This window comes from Stegostoma tigrinum, chromosome 4 (assembly GCF_030684315.1).
Source record: "Stegostoma tigrinum isolate sSteTig4 chromosome 4, sSteTig4.hap1, whole genome shotgun sequence".
Taxonomy (NCBI): domain Eukaryota; kingdom Metazoa; phylum Chordata; class Chondrichthyes; order Orectolobiformes; family Stegostomatidae; genus Stegostoma; species Stegostoma tigrinum.
In genome coordinates this window covers 22,100,435-22,113,555 of record NC_081357.1, presented here as the reverse complement: position 1 = coordinate 22,113,555, position 13,121 = coordinate 22,100,435, and positions in this window count along the sequence as shown.

The following is a 13,121-nucleotide window of genomic DNA, read 5'->3' as shown; positions in this document are numbered from 1 at the left end:
ATCAGCACGTTGGCTCAGTGGTTAGCACTTTTACCTCACAGCACCAGGGACCCAGGTTCAGTTCCAACCTCAGGTGACTGTCTGTGTGCAGTACGCACATTCTCCCTGTGTCCACATGGGTTTCCTCCGGGTGCTCCGGTTTCCTCCCACAGTCCAAAGATGTGCAGGTTAGGTGGATTGGCCATGCTAAATTGCCCTAATGTCCAGGGATATGCCAGCTGGATAGGATGCTATTTGCAGCGTCGGTGTAGACTTGATGTGCTGAATGGCCTGTTTCCACACTGTAGGGATTCTGTGAATTCTACATCCTAAATTAATCTTGTCTCATTTGGCCCATATCACTATAAACCCTTCCTATACCCATCCAAATTCTTTTTAAATGTTGTAATTGTGCCAGCCTCCACCACTTCCTTTGGCAGCTTATTTCATTTTGTACCACCTTCTGCATGAAAAAATTTCCCCTTCGGTCCCTTTTATATCTTTCTCACTCAATCTAAACCTATGCCCTTGAGTTTTAGGCTCCCTGACCGGGTGAGACCTTGGCTATCACCCAATCCATGCCCCTCATGATTTTATAAACCTCTATAAGGTCACCCTTCACCTTCCGACACTCAAGGGAAAATAGCCCCAGTCTATTCAGCACTTCCCTTTAGCTCAAACCCTCCAACCCTGGCAACATCCTTGTAAATCTTTTCTGAACCCTTTCACAACAGCCTTCCTATAGCAGAAAGACCAGAACTGCATGCAGTATTCCAAAAGTGGCTTCACCAATGTCCTGTATACCTGCAACATGACCTCCCAACTCCTATACTCAACGCACTGACTAATAAAGGCAAGCTACCAAACACCTTCTTCACTATCCTGTCTACCTGAGACTCCGCTTTTGAGGAATTATGAACCTGCACTCCAAAGTCTCTTCGTTCTACAACACTTCTGAGGACTTTACCCGTAAGTGTGTAAGCCCTACCCTGATGTGCCTTTCCATTTATCTAAATTAAACTCCGTCTGCTGTTCCTTAGCCCATTGGCCCATCTGATCAAGGACCTGTTGTACGCTGAGGTAACCTTTGTTCAGTGGCTGGGAAAACTCTACCTTGTGAGTATATATCAACATTCAAAACCTCATTTTTCTTTAAAGGCTGAGTGGGAAACTAGTTTTCTTACTTGTACGTTTTCCCTTCTCAGAAAGAGGCTAAGAGTGAGGGGAAGAGGTAAATGCATAGAGTGGCCGGATGAGTGAAGCAGGGCTACCAGTGAGTTAGACAGGCACACTAGAGAGAGAAAGAAACAAATAGTGACAGAAATGGACTGAACTAAACAAGGAAGGGAGAGAGAACCATGAAGACTGGAAGCTTTTTTTTAAAATGCTACATTTTACAGAGGTGCAGAATTGTTAGAATATAGAACATAGAACAGTACAGCACAGTACAGGCCCTTCAGTTCATGATGTTGTGCTGAACTTTTCCCCGAAATCTAAGGTCCATCTAACCTCCACCCCTACCTTATACTTATCATCCATATGCCTTTCTAATAGCTGCTTAAATGCCCCTCATGAGGCCGACTCCACTACCCTCTCTGGCAATGCATTCCACACCCTGCCACTCTCTGAGGAAAGAACCTACCTCTAACATCTCCCCTATATCTACCTCCACTCACTCTAAAACTATGTCCCCTCGTAATTGCTACCTCCACCCTAAGAAAAAGTCTCTAGCTGTCCACTCTATCTATACCTTTGATCATTTTGTACACCTCTGTCAAGTCACTTCTCATCCTTTGTTGTTCTAAAGAGAAAAGCCCTAGCTCTCTCAACCTTTCCTCGTAAGACCTTCCCTCCATTCCAGGCAACATCCTGGTAAATCTCCTCTGCACCTTTTCCAACGCTTCCACATCGTTCCTGTAATGAGGTAAGCAGAACTGGGCACAATACTCCAGATGTGGCCGAGCCAGGCTTTTGTATAGCTATGTCACAAGTAACTTTGTGTGAAATACTTGTAGCCATCATCACACTTCCAACAGCAATTTGGTACATGAGTTTTAACAAGTGCTGGTTTGTGGAAGGAAACTGTTGAATGCAATTAAATCCCCAGCATCCCTTGGCGGAACAAGGCTGGCCTGGAGAAGGATAGGATGCCTTGTGTACCTGGAGCTTACCTCTGACACTCAGTTGAATATTGAGACTTAGGGCTGCAGCAGTCAGTCGTGTACAGTTATCTTTCTGGCCTGAAGCCACACATTTGCAATGAACAAGCTGCAAATTTCCTCATCAGCAATAATTAGCCTTTAATTGGCTTCAAGATTTCAGCAATTAGACCCCGTGGCTTGAAAGGCATGGGACATATGAAATATAACAGAACCTGCTTTCCGCGCTGGTATGAAACAGCAGATCACATGAATCACTCCAAACAACACCATGGGAAACTTTTTAGTCTTCCTAATAAGTTCGAGTTTTTGTGCTCATATTTCTGATTGAGAATTTATACTTCTGAGATAAATCTTACTCATGAGCATGAATGTCAATTCTACAGCATTTATATCTTCATTTATCCACTTATTCATTTGTGTCATTTGTCAAAAATTGCATTTGGTTCATTGTCATTAATCTTCTGAGATAACCTGCCTAAAGGGGAAAACAATCAGAACTTAAAATGAGAAGCTCCAGTGATGTGTGGCTATGCTTTAGATATTCTGTGTCTTCTGCAATTCACAGCCTGACAAGATCATGCAATATTCATTTTGTGCCAGATATTTGGGCTAAATTTAGAAATGGTACATTAAAAACTGTGAAGGAGAACAGGTTGAAGATATGTAACTGGTCAAACTGAAATCAGTTTGTCAATATCAGTGCTTTGAAATGCCATGAAGGCTTAATCCTGATGTAATCCACATGCCCTATTACAGAGTTAGTACAACAAGTGCTTTTGTTTGTTCTGTGGGAATGTGGATCACGTGACTCATATAACTATGACTAGAAATAAAATAATATTTCTACACTGAACATAAACTCTTCAGTTAGCCATCAGCTCTTAATATTCAGCCAGGAGCTCAGGACTGGAAAATATTACCTAATTTATGCCTTCATTCACTTGTCACTAATTTCTTATAGACACTGACAGATGAATATCATTCGTCCTACAGAAACCCAATCACACAGTTCCCAAAATAAAAGAGATAATAAAAAGTTTTAAGTATTCTTTTAAGAGCTCTGATGTTCAAATGTTTGCATAATTTACTAAGTAAGAAAATATCACGGATCTAAGACCACATAAATGAATTAAGTTGTACATCATTGAAATTACTTTCACAGGGCCGTGTTCCTTCATCCAGTATTGAAAAACAGACAGCTGAGAGAACAGCATACTTGTATACAACCAGGAGAAAGTTGCCCTGGGAGTCCTTGACCTCAGACCCCATGAAGTCTCATGGCATCAAGTCACACAAGGGCAAAGAAAGCCAGGAATCAAGGTGGTGGAAAGCCACTACCTTCCAACTTCCCTGCAGGACTTCCAGTTTCTGAGCTGCTTGTGTAGCCATGATACATCTACAACTAGTTGTTTAGTTTCTGCTCAAAATTATCCTCAGGATGTTGATAGTGAGGGATTCAGTGAAGGAAATGTCATTGCATGTCAAGGGAAACAGCTACATTTATCTCTTGTTGGAGATGATTAATAACTAGCACTTCTGTGGCATGAATGCTGTCACTCATTAACACAAACTTGAACAATATCTTTCTCCTCGCTGCATTTGTACATGGACTGCTTCAGTACCTGAGGTGTCATGAACAGCGTTCAAGCTGCAATCCTCAGTAAGTATCGCCAAACAGAGCCAAGTGAAGAACCCCCTCCATCTTGACATCCAAAACAATCAACATTTCCTTCTATCCATTTTTGCCCCATGTTCTTTTCCATATTCCCCTCAAATTCATCTTTGCTTTTTGCCTCAACAACTCTGAAAAATGTGTGACAACCTGGTGAAACTACCAAACAGGACTATTTGTGTACAAAATAGCATAAGCTGCAAATCATAATGAACGCAAAGCAATCCCCACAACCAACAGATCAGAAGTAAGCTCTGCAGACCTGCCACATTTGGTCATGAATGGTGGTGGACAGTTAAACATCTCACTGGAGGAGCAGGCCCTACAAATATCCCTATTTCAATGATGGAAGAACCTAGCACATCAGTGTAGGAGATAAGGCTGAAGCATTCACATCAATCTCCAACTAGAAGTGCTGAGTGGACAATCTATCTCAGGTTCCTCCTCGGCTCCTCCAGCATCACAGATACTAGGTTTAAGCCAATGCAATCACTCAACGTGAGATCAAGCAATCACTCAAGGTGGAGGCAATGGATAGTGCAAAGGCTATGGGCCCTGGCAACTTCCAGCAATAGTACTAAAGACTTGTGCTCCAGAACTTGCAGCTCCCCCAGCCAAGCTGTTACACTATGGCTCCAATCCTGACATCCACCCAGCAATGTGGAAAATTGTCCAAGTATGCCCTGTGCCCAAAAAGCAGGACAAATCCAACAATAACTTGATGGAAGGTTTCAGCAACAGTGTTATCAAACTGTACTTGCGCACTAACAACCTGCTCACAGACAACCAGTTTGGCTTCCACCAGGGCCACTCATCTCTTGACCTCACTACTGTCTTATAAATTCAATGGCTGAATGAGCAGATCGGAGGTTAGGAATACTGTAAGTATAGCTCACCTCCAGACTCCCCAAAGCCTGACTCCACCATCTACAAGGCAGAAGTCAGGAGTGTGATGAAATTTCCCCACTTGCATGGATGGCAGCAGCTCTAAAAATAATCAAGAAGTACAACCCCATCCAGGACAAAGCAGCCCACTTGACTAGCACCACATCCACAATATTTACTCCCTCTATCACCGATGCTCAGTAGCAGCAGTGTGTATTCATCCACATGATGCACCGTAGAAATTCACCAAAAATCCTCAGACAGCAATTTCCAAACCCTCAACCACGTCCACCTCGAAGGTGAAGGGCAGCAGATATATGGGAATTCCACCATCTGCAAGTTCCTCCCAAGCCATTCAACATCCTGACTTGGAAATATATCACCATTCCTTTACTGTCATTGGGTCAAAATCCTGGTACTCTCTTCCTAACAACATTGTGTGTACAACCTCCAGCCGGTGGCTGCAAGAAGGCAGCTCACCACCAACTTCTCAAAGGCAGTTAGAATAGGCAACAAATGCTGGCCAGCCAGAGATACCTATGTCCCACAAGAATAAAAAGAAATCCCACCATACAACAACTACCTGATAGAGAAGTTGTCTGAATTCCCTTATTGGATTTATTAGTGTTTTGTAATTACGATCCCTAGACCTGAACTTACCTGAAAATAGGAACATTTTTATATGTACCCTATTGTACCCATCCACAATCTCTATCACACCGCCTCTCAGTTTTCTTTTTCCTAGGGAGATGCGATTGGTTAATCTTTCCAGATAATTACAACATCTCAACCTAGTAATTTTTTTTGATTCTTCTCCACAACGTGTACATCCTTCTGCTAATAGAATCCAAAATGGTTCACTGTACTCCAACTATGATCTCACCAAGATTCTACATTACTTTAACACAACTTTTCAGCTTTTCAGTTCAATTTATCAGTTCTAAACAGGCACCATTTGTTTTTTTTTAATGGCCATCTTATCTACATCTCTACTTTAGCATTTTTCATACCTGCATGCCCAGATCTCTCTGTTCTCTACCCATTGAAACATCTATTTTCAAAGGTGAACGTGGCCTTCTTATTCTTCTTAACAAAATGTACTGTATCACTTTGATCTACAAAGAAATTAATTTGTCGATTACGCATTCATTTTCCAACTGTTTTGATAATGACTTCCTATTTTGTCACAGTGCCACAGAGTATTCAGTATACTTTCCAATTTGCTTTCATCTGCAAATTTTGAAATCATCCTTTTGATTCTAATTACAAATCATTTAGATAAATTTTGAAAAACTGTGAGCCCATGGAACACCCCTTCTTTTCTGAAGGTGAATCTGAAGTCTTTGACAGAAGTCTTCTGCATAAAATTGTGAAATGGTATTAAAAAAAGGTATAGGGCTGATCAGGAGCCAGAAAAGGAATGTATGCATGGAAGCAGAGGACATAGCTAAAGTTTTAAATGAACAGTTCACGTCTATCTTTATCAAGGGAGAAGATGCTCTGTAGGTTATGGTGAAAAAGGAAGTTCAGACACACAAAAATCAATATCATGAGGGATCTGAAAGACAGCAACTATTCCCATTTATGGATTGATGCATTGCTGGCTGGACCAGCATTTATTGCTCATCCCTAGTTGTCCCTGAGAAGTGTGGGTGAGCTGCCTTCTTAAACCACTGCAGTCCAACTGTCAGGAATTGTGATGATGACATCTGGGACGTTGTCTGTAAGAGATGAACCTGTATGACTACTTTGTTGTTGGTGTTAGACCCCAGATGCTAGCAACGAGTTCCTTGTAGGGTCATCCAGGGCTGAAAGGTAAAGGAAACAATGATGACATGAGGAACATATTATTTATACAGTGAGTGGTTAGGATCTGGAATGTAATGCCTCAATGAGGTGGAGGCCGGTTCAATTTTGACCTTCAAAAGGGAACTGAATCGTTATCTGGAAAGGAAGAATATGCAGTGCTTAATGGCTCACAGTACTTCCTGCCTTGCCATACTGTTGTGCACAGACCCAAATCCAAGCAGATTGTCATGATTTTCAGCAGCCATCGCTAAAAAAAGTGATGATGGGCAAGTTGGTCAACAGCACCATGATGTCAATCTCACAGCTACAGCATGTGGCATCTGCTCACATGGAAACATACTGCATGAGCTTCAACTAAGTGGTCATGTCTCTGTGTACAGGGGCAATAGACCTCTGTCAAAGCAAGGGAGGGCTACCCTCACTCAGGAGTACCAGTACAATCAGTCCGGGGCATTATCCCTGTTTAGTCCAGGAGCTTGGACAGGGTCACTCATCCACTTTGGGTGGTCAGGGTCGGGGAAACCATCTCATTACAGTCAAGGAAATGGGGTTGTCAGTTCTTCAGGCTGTTTGCGCTCGGGGTTGGTGGGGGAGGGGGGGGGCGGCGGGCACAGGTCATCAGTTGGGGAACAGCACGGAGATCAGTCAGGAATCCAGTCAGCAGTCATTACCGTGGGTTGTCTGTCCAAGTCAGTCCGGGAGGGGTAGGTAGATCCTGGTCAACGGTGATCAATGGGGATCAACGGAATGCAAATCAAGCGAGGACATCACTGTGGCTAGGAAATGGAGGCAACAGCCTGGGATGTGGGATAGGGGAGCTGGTGAAGGGCAAAATCCAGCAATATAATAAGGGGACATAGTCACGCACAGGAGGACAAGGAATGCTGCAGGAACGGAACATTATAAGTGCAATCTCAATGGGAGGAGTGTGCATGATGATGGTGGGAAGGAGTAAATTGTGGTGACAGGCATTGAAGGGGGGAGCACGTAGTGTTGTGGGAGGGGTAAGGAAGAGAGTTTCAGTCATAACTCCAAATGGGGCAATGCGGGTGGGTGGGAGGCGTCGATGATGATGGCTCTCCGGAGGCTGCCAGTTCAAAACGAACTTGGAGGTTCAGTGGGGCAAGGAGGTGGGCTTCACTATTAGTTTGAAGTCCACAGTGTCAACTGCGACCAGTTTGGCCTTCTTTGTTCTCTTAAATCTCCTCCGAGCAAAGTATGAATGGAAAATGACTACACCCAGAGTAGGTGGAGCGAGTGCTTATTTTCTGTCTAATACATAGGGTTCACATCAGACAGATAAGAGGCTCTTCAATCATGCACTGGCAGAGTACCACAGTCATAACCTCCTGCATGTGAAAGGGAAGCAACGGACACATTTTGGATTTGCAAACTCTGGTCATGAGCAAACCTGACCATGTCATGGGTAATCACACATTGAAGATGGACAGCTCTCTGAAGCAGGAGTACTCCCAGTTGACATTCCAAAGACACCCACAGAGCACAAAATGCAAAACTAATGTGAGATCTCACCAGTTACGCAGGAGAAGAGAGCTGATTTCCTCTCATTTTGAATTGTAAGTACAATGCAACATGCTCCTATGTGCAATGGTGCCTTTCTTGGGAGTTGTGGGGCTGTGGTCACAAGTCCTCAGTACTCGTGCAGCTCTTACAGTCTCCACTTGCAGTGGTCTGCAACTCCTTTCAACATAAGATCACTTTTTGAATTTAAGTACCAGTAAGGAAGAAAAAGTAGAATGTTTATTTTGAGTGCTATATAAATCTAAAACCAAGTACATATAATTATTCATTTTGCAGTCTACTTAGCAAAGACTGCATGTTGTCTGCCAGAGCCTTGTTAGTCGTATACAGTCCATCAAATGGGTACCTCTGAGGTGGGCGCGGTATTTCATCTCTACTATCCTCATTTGAGAAAATGTCGTCTCACAGGGGCATGTGGAATCAAAGTCAGCTTTCAGTTTAAAAGTATGGGAGATATGAGTTGGTATCCTGCTCTGTTTATGAGTCCCAAAAATCACTGTCCCTTGATGATTTGGCTAATACTTATTTCTATTTAACTCCACAGCTTTATAAATCAAATGCCTAATGGAATTTACTAGCCAATCCAACAATCTCTACTGAACAGAATGGGTTTGAGACAAACATAACGATTTATTCCATCTCATCTAATTGCTGAAATTGCCTGTTGAATTCTTCTGTTCACTTCCTCAGTTGGACACAGACAGTTTCCAGGTGGAATCATTCCTTTCTCATTGTATTTTTTTCTAATATTTTCTCCAGCTTCAGGAAGTGCTGCAACATAGAATAGAATTCCTACAGTGTGGAAACAGGCCCTTTGGCCCAACAAGTCCACACTGACCCCCAGAGCATCCCACCCAGACCCATTCGTCAAACGCACCTCATCTACAACTCCCTGAACGGTATGGGCAATTTAGCACGGCCAATCCACCTAGCCTGCACACCTTTAGACTGTGGGAGGAAACCCACACAGATACAGGAAAAACATGCAAACTCCACACAGACAGTCACCCAAGGGGGAACCAAACCCAGGCCCCTGGCGCCATGAGGCAGCGTGCTACCCTCAATTACATGTTAGTATCAAGGTAGAGGTCATTTGAAAAAAGTGGCAAGTACAGAAAATTTGTAGTTTCAACTCAGCTTTTATAAAACTCCATTTTCTATTACTATTGCTTGGTATCATTTGGCAAAATAATCACTTGCCAAGGAATAAATTAACATATTAATTTTATTTTAATTGAGAGAGCCACAGAAGTAGTTTCAATTTGAAATTAAAACGGAGAGGGCTGGAGAAACTCAGCAGGTTTTTGGAGAGAAAAACAGAGTTAATGTTTTGAGTCCAGTTTGATTTTTTTCTTCAGGACTGTATAAAATACAGGGCTGCAGTGGACATGGGGGAAAGAGCAACAGTCACTTCTCGTGGTTTGGAAAATGGGGCATGGCTAAGGAAAGGGAAGCTGTGTGCCATGGTGCTTAAATAGAGATAGGTTTAGGAATAAGCCGTTGTATGTGCAACAGCAGTTGAGCCCACTATGTGCCCTGAGAAGTGCTTTTTAGTGTGTGGATGCTGTCCCACTATGTGCCCTGAGAAGTGCTTTTTAGTGTGTGGATGCTGTCCCATTATGTGCACTATTTTGACTCTGGAATGCTAGCGTTTTACTGGATACATGGTTGGCTTTCAAAGCTGGTGCCAGGGATTCCGGGTTATCCCAGCTGTAGCAAGCGCTTCTGCCTTCAACAAGTGGGAGAATTGAGACAGCATTAGATGGATGGGAACATTAGAAGCTTGGTACATCGCAAATGAGATGGGTTGGGATAATAGTGTGAGAAAATTTGCTAGGCCTCCCAAGGAGAAACCCTCAATGGAGCTCAACAAGAACGGGACTTGATTAATTTCTAAGAAGATTCAGCCCACAGTGTAATGTATCAGGGAGAGATGATGGCCGAGTGGTATTATCACTGGACTGTTAATTCAGAGGCCCAAGTAATGTTTTGAGCACCAGGGTTTGAATCTCAACCTGGCAGATGGTGGAATTTGAATACGATAAAATCCTGCAATTAAGAGTCTAATGATGACCTTGAATCCATTGTCAATTGTCAGAAAGATCCATCTCGTTCACTGATGACCTTTAGAGAAGGAAACTGCCAGCCTTACCTTATCTGGCCTATATGTGACTCCAGACCCACAGCAATTCAGTTGACTCTTAGCTCCCCTCTGGGCAATTAGGGATGGAGAATGTTGGCCTGGCCAGTGTTGTACTCATCCTGTGAGTGAATAAAACTTAAAGTAGCCCATAACTAGCTGCTCATGTGCAATGAATGAAAACTGGTTGGCAACAAGATACTGTTCTAGTGAGACCAGATAGTGGTTTCTCCCGTCACATTACACTAACTAAACGCTGTAATGTAAAATGTAAGGTGTAAGCAACCCTTGTCATGAATAGCGGCTCATACACCATGATGAGTTGGCCTGCCCATGCAACATCAGCCAGAGTGACTACCACAGCTTAAAAATGGGCAAGACTACATTTTGGCATCGAAAACTGCTTTCGGCCAACAGTTATCTGCACAATTTCCAATCTTCTAGTGTGCAGCTCTGCTGTAATTGCAGCCAGCAGCCCTCTAGGTTTTGTGGTCTAATGTAACACTTCAACCATTAGCTAGCCTTCTCCATTATATAATGGGCCTTTTGTTGCCATGGAGAAGTCACAGATCTTGAGGTGCAAGTTACTAAGTATGTTGCATACTGTGGTGGCTTTGAGTTTGAAGATTCAAAATGTGAATAATCTACCAAACATTAAAATTTCTCCAAATTATAATAGCGCAAGGGATTGCTTCACATCTCATTCATTTCTCTTTTAACGAGATTGCTAGAGGGCTTTAAAGATTGGAGTGTTTTAAGAAGAAACAAAATTATTGCTGTTCAAAGGAACTCCAGCAAGAATGTTTAGATGATTCATGTGAAAACACTAAACGAAAATATCTGATAAATTATAACTTGAGGAATTTGCTACATAGTTTCATTGTCTCTCCATAAATGCATTTTTACAAGCCAGCTCAAATATCTTCATTAATAATGCAGTCTATATCTCTTCCAGCTGTTAGCACATATAAAATTTGTTTCCAAGATGAGTTCCAGGCTTTGCAAACCTCTGTGGAGACTATTCAGCACATGTTACCTGATCCTTAAGTCCAACTCTATACAAAATTCAGAAACAATATTAACCTTGAATCTGATGGCAACTGAGCTGTTTATTCTCATCAGTCATGTCTCACTCAGTTGAATGCTTTAACTTTCCAAGATGGACAGATAATACAAGATACATCTGAAAAAGGAAAATCAGTCATCATTTTGCTCATGAGATAATGGGAACTGCAGATGCTGGAGAATCCAAGATAACAAAGTGTGGAGCTGGATGAACACAGCAGGCCAAGCAGCATCTTAGGAACACAAAAGCTGACGTTTCGGGCCTAGACCCTTCATCAGAAAAGGGGGATGGGGAGAGGATTCTGAAATAAATAGGGAGGGGGGGAGGCGGATTGAAGATGGATAGAGGAGAAGATAGGTGGAGAGGAGACAGACAAGTTAAAGAGGCGGGGATGGAGCCAGTAGAGGTGAGTGTAGGTGGGGAGGTAGGGAGGGGGTAGGTCAGTCCGAGGAGGACAGACAGGTCAAGGGGGCGGGATGAGGTTAGTAGGTAGGAAATGGAAGTGTGGCTTGAGGTTGGAGGAGGGGATAGGTGAGAGGAAGAACAGGCTAGGGAGGCGGGGACGAGTTGGGCTGGTTTTGGGTTGCAGTGGGGGAGGGGAAATTTTGAAGCTTGTGAAATCCACATTGATACCATTGGACTGCAGGGTTCCCAAGCGGAATATGAGTTGCTGTCCCTGCAACCTTCGGTGGCATCGTTGTGGGACTGCAGGAGGCCCAGGATGGACATGTCATCTGAGGAATGGGAGGGGGAGTTGAAATGGTTTGCGGCTGGGAGGTGTAGTTGTTTAGTGCGAACCGAGTGTAGGCGTTCTGCAAAGTGGTCCCCAAGCCTCCGCTTGGTTTCCCCAATGTAGAGGAGGTCACAGCGGGAACAGCGGATGCAGTATACTACATTGGCAGATGTGCAGATGAACATCTGCTTGATGTGGAAAGACATCTTGGGGCCTGGGATGGGGGTGAGAGAGGAGGTGTAGGGCAAGTGTAGCATTTCCTGCAGTTGCAGGGAAAAGTGCTGGGTGTGGTGGGGTTGGAGGGAAGTGTGGATCGGACAAGGGAGTCACGGAGAGAGTGGTCCCTCCAGAAAGCAGACAAGGGCGGGGATGGAAAAGTGTCTTTGATGGTGGGGCCGGATTGTAGATGGCGGAAGTGTCAGAGGATGATACGTTGTATCCGGAGGTTGGTGGGGTGGTATGTGAGGATGTATGGGATTCTCTTTTGGTGGTTATTGCAGAGACGGGGTGTGAGGGATGAGTTGTGGGAAATGTGGGAGACACGATCGAGGTGGAGAGGTTGCAGTCCTTGAAAAACGAGGACATCTGAGATGTAGGCGAGTGGAATGCCTCATCCTGGGAGCAGATGTGGGGGAGGCGAAGGAATTGGGAAAAGGGGATGGAATTTTGCAGGAAGGTGGGTGGGAGGAGGTGTATTCTAGGTAGCTGTGGGAGTCAGTGGGCTTGAAATGGAAATCAGTTTGTAGATGGTTGCCTGAGGTAGAGATAGAAAGGTCCAGTAAGGTGAGGGATGTGTTGGAGATGGTCCAGGTGAACTTGAGGTTGGGGTGGAAGGTATTGGTGAAATGGATGAACTGTTCGAGCTTCTCATGGGAGCATGAGGCAGCGCTGATACAGTCATCGATATAACGGGGGAGGAGGTGGGGGATAGGGCCAGTGTAGGTACAGAAGAGGGATTGTTCCACATAACCTACAAAGAGGCAGGCATAGCTTGGGCCCATGCGGGTACCCATGGCCACCCCCTTTGTCTGTAGGAAGTGGGAGGAATCGAAAGAGAAGTTGTTGAGGGTGAGGACGAGTTCGGCTAGGTGGATGCGGGTATCGGCGGAGGGGGACTGGTCGGGTCTGTGGAA